Raw genomic sequence first — 13,104 nt, 5'->3', positions numbered from 1 at the left:
GTCTTGAAAGAAATGCACGACAGCATCACCAGTGGACACCTTGGGGTAAAGAAGACACTGAGTCGCCTGCGCCAAAGGTTCTACTGGGTTGGCATGAGGAAGGACGTGGAAGAATGGTGTCACGCGTGTGAGGTGTGCTGTGCAAAGAAGGGCCCCAAGAAGCGTCACCGTGCCCCATTGCAACTATACCAGGTTGGAGCCCCCATGCATGGAACGGGTGGCAGTGGATATAGCAGGACCCTTGCCTCTGACGACGAACGGAAATAGGTACATCTGCGTCACAATGGATTACTTCACCAAGTGGCCGGAAGCCTACGCCATCCCTGACCAGGAAGCCACTACCATCGCTAAGGTTTGGTGGAGGAGTTCTTCTGTTGCTTCGGTGTGCCTAACGAGCTCCATTCCGACCAGGGAAGGAATTTTGAGTCAATAGTCCTTGCTGAGTGCTGCAAGCTTCTGGGTATCAAGAAGACCCGGACCATCCCTCTGCACCCACAGTCAGATGGAATGGTGGAGAGGTTTAATTGGACGTTGGGCCAGGAGTTGACCAAGCAGTGCAACAATGATCAGTCTTCATGGGATCAGAAGCTGCCTGCGCTCCTCATGGCCTACAGGTCTGCCGCCCACGAGACTACGGGGTATTCGCCGGCAAAGCTGATGTTTGGACGTGAGCTGCGATTGCCGGTGGACCTACTGACAGGATGGCCTCCTGGGGAAAGCCTTCCAAGGGACGCCTCCAGTTTTGCCCGTCAGCTAGAGGAACGGCTGGAAGAGGTGCACCATCAAGTCCGTGGTGCCTTGAAGCTCTCCGGGGAGGCCATGAAGCGCGGTTACAATATGAAGGCAAACCACGTTGACTTCAAGGAAGGAGACCAAGTCTGGCTTTACAACCCGCAGAGGAAGAAAGGACAGTCTCCGAAGTTACAGAGCCCCTGGGAAGGCCCTTATACTGTGCTAGAACGCCTCTCCGACGTGACTTACCGAATCCGGAGAACGGAAAGGACCAAGCCGAAAGTTGGCCACGTCAACCGGCTATGGAGGTACCACGGTCCGGGAAACTACACCTGGAACAACTACAGACACCCAGCAGCCGACGAAAACGCAAGGGACGTCCAGGACCGAGAGGAGGTCGACGGCGACATAGGCCTTCTGGACCTTTCAGCCGAGGGAGATAACCTCCCGGCTTCGGCAGATATTCCAGGGACACCCCAAGAAGCGGACGACGACGAGGCGCACCAGGAGACAGACGCGCAGGAGGCAGAGAACAGAAGACCGAGACAACGCAGGCGTCCACAGCGATACGACGATTATTATGTTTTTGATTAATTCTCTTATGTTTGTATATAGTTAAGTGTGTGATCGGGACGATCACAATTAAGAGGGCGGAATAGTGTTGTGCTGGAAGCTTCCCCCGGGGTCTATGGGCCTCTGGAAGACTCTGGGAGGAGCGAGCAGGGGGGCGGGGAGCAAGGCCCCGTCCGCACACCCCGCGGGGCCCGCGGACAGGCGCCAGGGGGGGAAGTATTGCCAACTCGCATATATTTTTGCTACATGTTCTTGTATGATCTAAAATATACTGTAACATTCTAAACTGTACTGTTCTGGATATATACAGGAGAAGAAGGTGAGAGAGGGCCAGTCCCAGTCATAGTAAGCTAGTGGCCAGTGAAGAGTCAAAGTGAAGTGTACTACTAAGGAAGAATATTAAACTACAGAAGCTGTGCGAAGTGTTTACATATCTCCCTCCCACGGAGTCTCCTGACGGCGACACGGAACCCAAATAACACGTCCGGCATAACAGTATAAACATTTTTGTTCACTTTTTTTGCTTCAACTCCTTGTCATTCATGTACTTTTTATTGCATTCAATTTTTGTTTACAGTTTCAAATTCAGCACATTTTCCCAATTCAGATGGTATATGGCATGTACCAATGTAACAATAATCAGGGTGTAAAAAATGGACAAGAAAATAACAAGTCTATCTGACAGAGGATCGCCGAGGCGCTGCTAACTTGATAATACCAGTAGCAGACATAACTATGTGATGTTATATTTCTCTCTGTCTCGCCATCCGTCATCCTAAGATGGGCGCCAGTTGCTTCCAAATCTGGGAACCCTCTATGTATAAAACTCTGTGGTTGACACCGTGCAAATCCTTAAGCCCGCAGCCGCCATCTTAAGATTCCCTAGGGCCGAGGCATATATGTAAAAAAAATCGGCATCAACGCTCGCTGAGTGGCAGTAGCACGTGGTAAAACACTTCATTACGAAGTTATTAATTTGTTGAATTTTTATATGCCCTAGCTACTAGCTTTTTATTGGTTTATGGATATAAAAAAGCACTCGTTACCTAGTCACAATATTTCCCACAAAACAATTCTTTTCCGCGTTATTTGACTGTTACATCCTCTATATAACATGTATGATATGTGTTTCCTTGTAGACGACTTTTTCAGTGGATTGGGAAATAACAAATGTTAGTCATCATGAAATAAAACTGAAAAAAAAAAAAAATAGGTTCTTTTCATATATTTCTTTTGGTTACCCATTAAAAGAATTATCCATATTCTAATTCTAAGACTTTACAGAAAACGAATCAATTAGATGAGTAACTAATTAAAACGTTCAACTAAAATTATTCAGCACGTAGTGGCGTACATTTTTTTTGCTTTTCTTGTAAACTGTAATATTTATGTTGACTGCATTATATTCGTTATTTACACAAAAAAACTTCAACGTGGCCAACACGAGTGATTGGCTTCAAGCCCGCATACCACTCTCCAAGCACGGGCAGGCGGTGTGCCTCAACCCGGCAGACCACCACTCACGGGTCGCGAACACCCAGAACAGCAAGACACACCGCGCCAACACTCCCAAGGCCGCCCTAACACGGCAGGGCAAAGAGGCTCACAGAGCAGGTTTTCCACTTTACTTAACAGCTCTAACACGTACAAACACTGGTTTACAAGGCACAGTAATTCCCTGCAGTACTCAGAGGGGGGCGGGCACGGACAGAAGCGGGCAAGGCACACACAGGTAGCGGCGCACATCTCTCGTCTCTGGCAGGTGGGCTCTCTCTGTCCCCGCGACGGGGCTCGCTTCCTTCCCGCCCGCCGCGATGCACCCCACGCCGCCGACCATCACAGCCCTCCGCGCTCCAAATTAGCACCCCCTCGCACAAATACACATGAAATATACCCCCTGGCGTAACAGTATATATAGGTGATTGGTAGCCTATTATTGAAGTTCTATGCATAGCCTACATCACCCTTTTTCCAAATCAGTATGAGGAACAAATTATAAAATTACTAGAGTCTGTGCAGTGGTGGGCATCGATCACTTTTTTGCAGTTCCGATCCCCGATCATCCGATCAGTTTGGGCAACTGATCCGATTCCGATCATCCGATCATTTTTTAAGTACTGCTGTTCCGATCACCATTCCGATCATCCGATCATTAAAACTTATAATAATTACTATTATTTTTTTAAAATAATAATTACAAGAAACACCTATTTTAAGCGATCTTTAAGTAATAATTTCAAATAAGTAATAACTTAATTATTTGCTTATAAATATCTTTATTTTTCCTCTTTCTTTTGGTATACAGGACATGCTAATGAAAACATGTTATCTTAACGTCTTATTTTAGGCATTTATTTAAGTCTACTCTTTTTATTCAATTTATGAAAGTTTGAAAAAGGAATTATGTTCGCTATTTTAACTTTTTTTTTTTAAGTTGATTTAGATTTTTGACAAACATTTTTCAACTTTTTACTATTTTATCATCGATATCTAGGAAATATTTTTTTACTATTCTATAATAAACGAGCGATAGTGATCATTAATCTCCTATCCTTCCTGATTAAATAGCTTTCTGAATAAAAAATATTGGTCCATAAATAAATCAGTTACAAGAAGAACATAAGCAATAAGGTTTTGATTTTAAGTGAGCTGGTGTTGTGTCATTTTCCATCCACGTATCTCAAGACATCCCATCCTGATCTGCGCATGCGTGGAACCCGATGTTTACAAACACAGTGTTGATATCGTAGTTTGTCCAGGCAAGATGGCGGCAAGACAGCATGGCAGCTTTTATGGGAAAATGGCCAAATTAAAAAATGACATGGACCCCATAATTCAGATAGCCTACCATTAAATGGAGAGAATCTGAGAAACATGACCATCAATCAGAAGAGAGTGTAGGTTATCTCCTTTATCACATTTACCGACATACAAGGGGTGTAGGTTATCTCCTTTATCACATTTACCGACATGCAAGGGGAGCAGGTTATCTCATAAATCACATTTACCGACATACAAGGGGTGCAGGTTATCTCATTTATCACATTTATCGACATACAAGGGGCTTAGGTTATCTCATTTATCACATTTACCGACATGCAAGGGGTTTAGGTTATCTCATTTATCACATTTACCGACATACAAGAGGAGCAGGTTATCTCATTTATCACATTTACCGACATACAAGGGATGCAGGTTATCTCATTTATCACATTTACCGACATACAAGGGGAGCAGGTTATCTCATTTATCACATTTACCGACATACAAGGGGTGCAGGTTATCTCATTTATCACATTTACCGACATACAAGGGGTGCAGGTTATCTCATTTATCACATTTACCGACATACAAGGGGTGCAGGTTATCTCATTTATCACATTTACCGACATACAAGGGGTGCAGGTTATCTCATTTATCACATTTACCGACATGCAAGGGGAGCAGGTTATCTCATAAATCACATTTACCGACATACAAGGGGTGCAGGTTATCTCATTTATCACATTTACCGACATACAAGGGGAGCAGGTTATCTCATAAATCACATTTACCGACATACAAGGGGTGCAGGTTATCTCATTTATCACATTTACCGACATACAAGGGGAGCAGGTTATCTCATTTATCACATTTACCGACATACCTCATTTACCTCATTTACTGACATACAAAGGGTGCAGGAAGAAACTTTCATATTTCAAGCAATTTTCAAATTCAAAACATACGTCAACATTTACTTTTAAAAAGATAAAAAAAAAAAAACTCAGGTGGAACATATCGCGATAGGCAGTCGACAAAGACACGGTACCGTGTCGCAATTCATCCACCCTTTGTTTTTTAAACAAATCCTGCTCATGCGAAGATTGGATGGGATGTCTTAGGATACGTGGATGGCAGATGACACCACACCGGGTAGGACACGTAGCAATGGGTTTAAGTTGGATAAGTTCAGGTTCAACAAAGACATAGGCAAGAATTGGTTTACCAACAGTGGTGGATGAGTGGAACAGACATAGAAACATGGAAACATGGAAATGCAGGCAACATAAAACCTATTGGCTCATTACGAGGAGCGACTTTGCGCTTGCGCGTCTCGTTCACGATACCTTACCAGGATTAAATAAATTAACGATCAATAATTATCGCTTAATTTTATAAATAAAGACGCTTATTGAAATAACTATTTAGTAACGTGAATAAAAATAATTGTAAGAAGTCCGCAGTCACTTGTTGCCATGACAACGTTGACCACTTTTTTTTCTGTGATCGGTGATCGGAAGTTAGTTTGTTAAGTTCTGATCTCCACAGTCCGATTACCTTTTACAAAGATGATCCAATCTTTGCATTCCGATCGCCAAGTGCTGTTCCGATCAGATCGAAAGATCGGACGATCGGACTGATGATCGGAAGTGCCCAGCTCTGGGTCTGTGTAATGCTGAGCCGAATACATTCAACTGGCTGGCAGTTACCAGACAGAGTAAAAACTACAACACCCTTATGAGAACTGCAGTTGAGACTGTGTTGAATGAAAGAATCACAGTGTTGGCCACGTTGAAGTTTTGTGTAAATGACGAATATAATGCAGTCAACATAAATGTTACACTTTACAAGAAAAAAAAAAAAAAAAAAAAAAAAAAAATGTACGTCACTACGTACAGAATAAATTAATTAGTTGAACGTTTTAATTAGTTACTCATCTAATTGATTCGTCTTCTGTTTAAATCTTAGATTTAGAATATGAATAATTCTTTTAATACGTAACCAAAAGAAATATATGAAAAGAACCTACATTTTTATGTCTTATTTCATGATGACTAACATTTGTTATTTCACAATTCACTGAAAAAGTCGTCTGTAAGGAAGCACATATCATACATGCTAGATAGAGGATGTAACAGTCAAATAACGCGGAAAAGAATTGTTTTGTGGGAAATATTGAGACTAGGTAACGAATGTTTTTTTTTATTCATAAACCAATAAAAAGCTAGTAGCTAGGGCATATAAAAAATCAATAAATTAATAACTTCGTAATGAAGTGTTTAACACGTGCTACTGCCACTCATGCGAGCGTTGATGCCGATTTTTTTTTACATATATGCCTCGGCCCGAGGGAATCTTAAGATGGCGGCTGCGGGCTTCAGGATTATAACCAGGCTAATACAGAGAAAGCCAATCCAGTTATAATAGAGATCAGTGACTGCCACATGTGGCCCTGTCTGTATAGCCAATACGGTCCAGATCTCTCCCCTTATACCGGTCCAAAGCTTTCTCTTCTCCATCTCTTTCTTCCACTTGTTCAGACCCTCATCTTTCATTGCTCTATGTATCACATTAATTTTTTTCAGCTCAAACCCCTCTCTGCTATAGGGATGTGCGGTATCGACAAAAATACGTACGTACCGGTATTGCCGATACCGGTTTTCTGAAATAAAACCGGTACGCCTCTTCCCGGTATAAGTCATGGTACCGGTAATGCCGGTATTTCCTCAAAAAGTACCGGTAATACCGGAAACAGTATCTACTTTTGAAATAGAATTTTTTTCCTTAGGCGGGAAGTGTTGCCAACTCGCCCATAGTTTTGCTACATGCTCATTCCTGTGTGATCGAATATACTGTAACGTTCTAGACTGTACTGTTATGTGTATATATATATATATATATATATATATATATATATATATATATATATATATATATATATATATATATATATATATATATATATATATTGTTACGCCAGAGGGTATATTTGTATGTGTTATCTGTGTATTTGTGTGTGGGGGGGTGTTAGTTCGGGGCAGAGGAGAGAGAGTTGAGCTGCGATAGAACAGAGACGTGCTGCCCGCTAGTGTGTGCCCCTGCCCGTAGTAGCGAGCCCTTTGTTCTGTCTGCCCCCTCTGTGTAATGGGAGTTACTGTGCCTTGTGAACCAGTGCTTGTACGGTGTTGGAGCTGTCCAGTAAAGAGGAAAACCTACACTTTGAGCCTCTTTGCCCTGCCTGGCTTGCCTCGTGGTGTGTTGGCGGCCTCTGGGGAGAGTCGGCGTGGTGTGTCTCGCTGTTTGGGTGTTCACGACCTGCGTGTGGTGGTCTGTGGCTGAGGTGCCACCGCCTGCCCGTGCTGTGGAGTGTGTTCAGCGGGGGTGGTGGCGTAACAGTGGTGTCAGGAGTGGGATTAGTGAACAGGGAACAGTGAGTTACGCCGAGCCGTCATGGCGTCCCGGGAGGAGGGCAAGGCCGAGGCCGGCGCGGGCGAGTTTACACCGAGCCAGATGGACTTGATCGCTGCCGTGAGGGCCATTGTGAGTCAGGAAATGGCAGTGGCTCGTGAGACACAGGCTCAGAGGGCGGACGAGAGGGCAGACGAGAGGGCACGCGAGCAGGTCCGCCATCTTGCAGCGGAGGAACGGGGCTCAGTTCTGGCGGGAAGCGCCGAGACGGCGGTCCAGCTGGGGCCTATCTGGGGCTCCTGGGAGGGACCCCTGGAGCCTGGTAGCGTCGTGGTGGAACCAGTAGCAGCCGCAGGAGGTTGGGGAGCCAACATCCGCTCCCATGGGTCCAGGCGGTGCTGGAGCCTGACCCATTCACCCCGCCTCGTGGCCACCCTCCATGCTGGCCGGCTCGCAGGTCACGTAGTCCACTCTCTCTCCAATGTAGCCCCTCAGCTTCCCGCCGTTCGGGGAGGCGGCGACGAGAGGTACGTGGCAACGTGGTGCGCGTAGGAACGAAGAGCGTCAGGTGGGCTGGCGGCGGGCGCCGGGGTGGCGGGCTGGCTGGGCTCCATGTGGGTCCCCTGGCAAGGGCCCCTGAGGCCTGGCTGGGGAGCCGTCGGAGCCGCTCCCTTGGGTCCAGCTGGTGCTGGAAACGGACCCATTCACCCCGCCTCGTTGCCTCTCTCACCGCCTCCCTCCCCGCCATGCTGGCCGGCTTGCAGCCCACGTGGTCCGTCCTCTCCCCGCTGTGGCCCCTCAGTCTCCCGGCGCTCAGGGAGGCTTAAGCCAGCGGAGCACGACGGGAAGCTGTCATGTGAGGCCCAGTGTGAGATGATAGCCTAGCTGCTACCCAGGGCTGGGGCGAGGCGTAGAAGGCGCTGCAGTTGACAACAGCGCTACGGAGCTCAGTGGACGAGCCAGGCCGCTTGGTGGGGAGCGCCGAATGGACCTTGGGGCGGCCTGACATGTTGGCCGCCACACGACTCCAGGAAGCGCCACAAAGGCTGTGTGGCGTCACGGGGCACTGCGTGCAGTCTGAGGGCCCAGTGGGGGCTCGTATCGGCGTAGGCAGCGCTGTGGAGCGCCGGCCGACGGACGTCGCCGATCGAGACGAGTCGTGCGTGCTGGGCCTCGACTACCTGCCGCAGGGCGAGGCCTGTGCCGACCGTGAACGGGAGCTGGAGAGGCTGCGCGGACAGGCGCCTTTGCTCCAAGAGGTCGGCTGTGTAGAGGTAGTCGCGGGGGAGCGACTGCACCTTGCCCCGGGGACGGAGGACGGGGTCGTGTGTTGCCGGTCGGGCGCGGTGCCAGCGGAAGGCGCAGTGGAGTCTATGGAGGGCCTGCAGCTGCCTGGTGGTGTGGCAGCCGGACGGAGTCTCGAAGGAGCGGGGGAGGAGTCAGTCACGGTGCTGGTGGCTAACTCCTCCGACGAGGCTCGGGAAGTACCCCCTGGTGCCAAGCTGGGCACCTGTGAGGAGGAGGAGCGACAAGAGGAGGTGTCGGGGAGCGCGGAGTCGGCCGCTGTGGGGCCGCGGCCCGACTTCCTGGAGGATTTGGCGCACCGGAGCGCCGCTCACCCGACGGAGGCGCAGATGGAGGTGCGCCACACCCTGGCTGGGTGCGAGGACGTGATCAGCGGGGGTGGTTTGGACCTGCTTAGCCGCACGGTGATGGTGAGGCACATCAACACAGGAGATCGTGCGCCTACCAAGAGCCCGCCCCGACGAATCGCGCCAGCCAGGCGGGAGGAACTGCAGAGCGCCGTCAACAAGCGGGCGGCGCAGGGGGTGATTGAGCGGAGAGACAGTCCGTGGCCCTCAGCGGTAGTCCTGGATATGAAGAAAGACGGCGCGCAACGCTCCTGTGCGGATTACCGGGCGCTGAGGGACGAGACTAGCGAAGACTCTCACCCCCTGCCGTGGACCGACGACGCGTTGACGAGGGCCTTGGAGTTCGGGGCCTTGACGACGACCAGCGGCCTGGGGGCGGCCGCCCCGCCCTGCCATGACCTCCGCGGCCGGATGGCGAAGGTGAAGATGAAGGCAGCGTCGATGAAGGCGAGCCCGGAGGGTCTCCGTGGCTCGTGCGGGGGCTGTGGCAAGAGGGGGCATAGGTGCAGTCGGTGCCTGGGGGAGCGAAGGACGCGTTCCCTTGACCGGCCGAGCCCCGACGCCCACCAGCCTCGCTGCAAGGACTGTGGCCAGTCTGGCCACCGCTCGAGCGCCTGCCCCAGGCCCAGGGACGCGGCGCGGGCGGGAAGCGCGGACGGGCTGGAGAAGGGAGCCGACTTCCAGCCGTCTCCCGCCCTCGGGCACCGCCTTGATTAAGCTGCCGCCGCCCGACCAGCGTGTTGCCAGTGGGAGGATCAGCGGTTGTTGCCACGATGCGTGACAGTGGACACCGGGGGCTGAGGAGTGCTCCACCATCAAACAGTCAAATGAACCTAGTTTGAAATGAATCCACATTCGAATAAACCTACTTTGAAGTGAATCTGAAATAAAGATAACAAGGCTTGTGCTGACTTGTTATTTGTCAGTGTCTACAGAGCCACCATGGAGTTCGCTAGTGAAATGGACGAGGTGGAAGAATATTTTCGGTCAAAAAAATACCCAGTGCGTGTTGGAAACGATAAGGGGAATATGCGAATTTTCGAAGGACCTCTTAATGTAAAAATAATTAAAGGTGACGGAAATTGTCTCTCCCGTGCATTATCGTTTGCCATAACAGGAGATGAGAATCAACATACCGTTGTCAGGAGCATGGTTTGTGATTTCATGGCCTGCAATAAAGGGATCAAAGTGGAATCTATGCGTAATGATAAGGTGTGGGGAACATCAACGGAGATATTAGCAGCTGCCAACATGTTTAATGTTAATATCTGTGTGTGGGCAAAGTTTGGGCCAGAACTAACTTGGCATATACACAGGCCAAATGGTAAAGAAGTGGTAAAGGAGTCAATGTATTTAGAAAATGAGTCTGGCGTCCATTATAATGTAGTTATGGGTGTGTAGGGCTAGTCTTGTAACAAGTTATACATTGTATGGTAACAAGTTATTGTTTGTATGGTAATTAATGTTAATAAAATGTTTTCTCAATTAGGAAATTATGGGAGTCATTTCAACCTGATGGGGAGTCATATGAAACGCAGTTTCACTTGACTGGGGAGTGCTGTCAAACTAGATTCAATTGACTGGAGAGTGCTTTCAAACTAGTTTCAAGTGACTCCGGGAGTCATGTTTAGGGGGAGTGTCCTGATACGTCTACACCGGCCGGTGGACGTCGCCGATCGAGACGAGCCGTGCTTGCTGGGCCTCGACTACCTGACGCAGGCCAGTAAGACCAGGAGGCCAGGCCAGGAGGTATTCGGCATGGCTGCGTGGGGAGGTAGTCACAGCCGGGCGAGGGCAGGAGGATGAAATGTGTATATTGTAATGTACATGTGAATGTGTGAATGTATGTCGCAACGCCATGGCACAGCCGCACAGCAGGATGTTTATTAACACGTCGCTGCTAGGTTGTGCTTTGGAGGTGCTCCTTGCCGCGAGAACAGTGGTGATTCAACAAGCCTGCTGCACCGGGTTGCTCCTGCGACGGGCGAGAAGCCGGCAGATACCAGCGGGCGACGGGCGAGAGCAGAGGACTGCTCGGGGTGTGCGTACGACTCCTCCACAAAACCTGTAACTATTCTGTAAGACTGTTAATATAGTTAAAACGCCCAAAATAACTGTTTAAATCAACCAGAGAGAGAGAGAGAGAGAGAGAGAGAGAGAGAGAGAGAGAGAGAGAGAGAGAGAGTAAATTAAGTGAACTCAAAGTGAACTTAACGGCTCCGCTCGGCCAACACATAATACACCTCACTTAAGTAAAGGCTATTGTGTTATCTCAACCACTTCAATCAACTGGAGAAAGCAGGCAACGGTACACCGGACCTGACGTGAGATAAAAGTTCGCGCCTTAAACAAAAACACTTAAAAACAGCTAACAAAAACGGCTAACAAGGCCAGGAGCTGGTGTCGACCGTCCCGAGCGTTACGTGGAGCGGATGGCGTGGAAGAGCCCACTGAGGACTGGCGGCTGGCCGATGGCGTGGCTGACAGGCGGAGCCCCTTGGGGGCGCGAGAAGAGACCGTGGCGGGTGTGATGGTGAACGAGTTCTTTACTCGGTTCGGAGTGCCCGCGGAGCTGCACTCTGACAGGGCAGTGAGTTTGAGTCCCGAGTGTTCCGGGAGTGTTGCGAGTTGTTGGGGGTGCTCAAGACCCGGACGACGCCCCTCCACCCGGAGTCTGACGGCATGGTGGAACGCTTCAATCGGACTCTTGCGCAACAGCTGGCCAAGTATTGCGGGGAAGGCCAAGAAGACTGGGACGTCAAGCTGCCCGCTATGCTGATGGCGTACCGGTCCGCTGTGCATGAGGCAATTGCGGACTACACACCCGCCCGCCTCATGTTCGGCCGGGAGCTCAGGCTACCGGTGGATTTGGCCACGGGGCGGCCTCCCGACGTGAGCTTGCCCACCGTCACCTCTGGCTTCGCAGCGGCACTGCAGGAAAGCCTGGCTGAGGTGCATCGACGCGTGCGGGGCAAGCTCAAGGTGGCAGGCCAGGCCATGAAAGAGACGTACGACCGGCGAATGAGGGACGTGAGGTGCTTTGTGGGTGACAGAGTGTGGTTGCATAACCCCCGCCGGAAGCGAGGGCTCTCGCCAAAGCTACAGAGCCCCTGGGAGGGGTCGTACACGGTGTTAGCAGTCCTCTCAGTCGTCACCTACCGGATTCGACGGGGTCGGAAGCGCCCGTCTGTTGTCCATGTGGACCGGTTGTGGCGTTACCACGGTCCAGGGCGCTACTCCTGGGGCCATGGCGGAGAAGAGGAGGACGTGAGCCCCAGCAGCAACGAAGGGGACGTGTCAGAGGTCGACCAAGAAGCGGACGAGCACTTGGGCGGTGCGGGCGTAGCGGCAAACGTCAGAGGCGACCCCGAGGAGGGACTTGGGGCTGCTGACGTCTCTCTGGGTGCCGCCGCCTACCTGCCGCCGCCCGCATCTCCCCAGCGGCGCCCTCGGCGAGAGAGGCGACGGCCCGGATGGTTAAGAGACTTTTGCGACGTGCCGGAGGACTGATTTACTTTTTCATTTTGAGTTTTGAATGTTGGGGCAGTCGGGTTGACTGTTTTGTAGGGGGGGATAGTGTTACGCCAGGGGGTATATTTGTATGTGTTATCTGTGTATTTGTGTGGGGGGTGCTAGTTCGGGGCGCGGAGGGCTGTTGTGGCCGGCGGCGTGGGGTGCATTGCGGCAGCCCGGCCGAGGAGCGGCGGGCCGCGGGCGGAGCCGCGGGGCAGAGGAGAGTTGAGCTGCGACGGAATAGAGACGTGCTGCCCGCTAGTGTGTGCCCCTGCCCGTAGTAGCGAGCCCTGTGTTCTGTCTGCCCCCTCTGTGTAATGGGAGTTACTGTGCCTTGTGAACCAGTGCTTGTACGGTGTTGGAGCTGTCCAGTAAAGAAGAAAACCTACACTTTGAGCCTCTTTGCCCTGCCTGGCTTGCCTCGTGGTGTGTTGGCGGCCTCTGGGGAATGTCGGCGTGGTGT

This window comes from Eriocheir sinensis, chromosome 16 (genome assembly GCF_024679095.1).
Source record: "Eriocheir sinensis breed Jianghai 21 chromosome 16, ASM2467909v1, whole genome shotgun sequence".
NCBI classification, from domain to species: Eukaryota; Metazoa; Arthropoda; class Malacostraca; order Decapoda; family Varunidae; genus Eriocheir; species Eriocheir sinensis.
The sequence above is the reverse complement of the archived record's forward strand: the minus strand, read 5'-3'. Positions refer to the sequence as shown.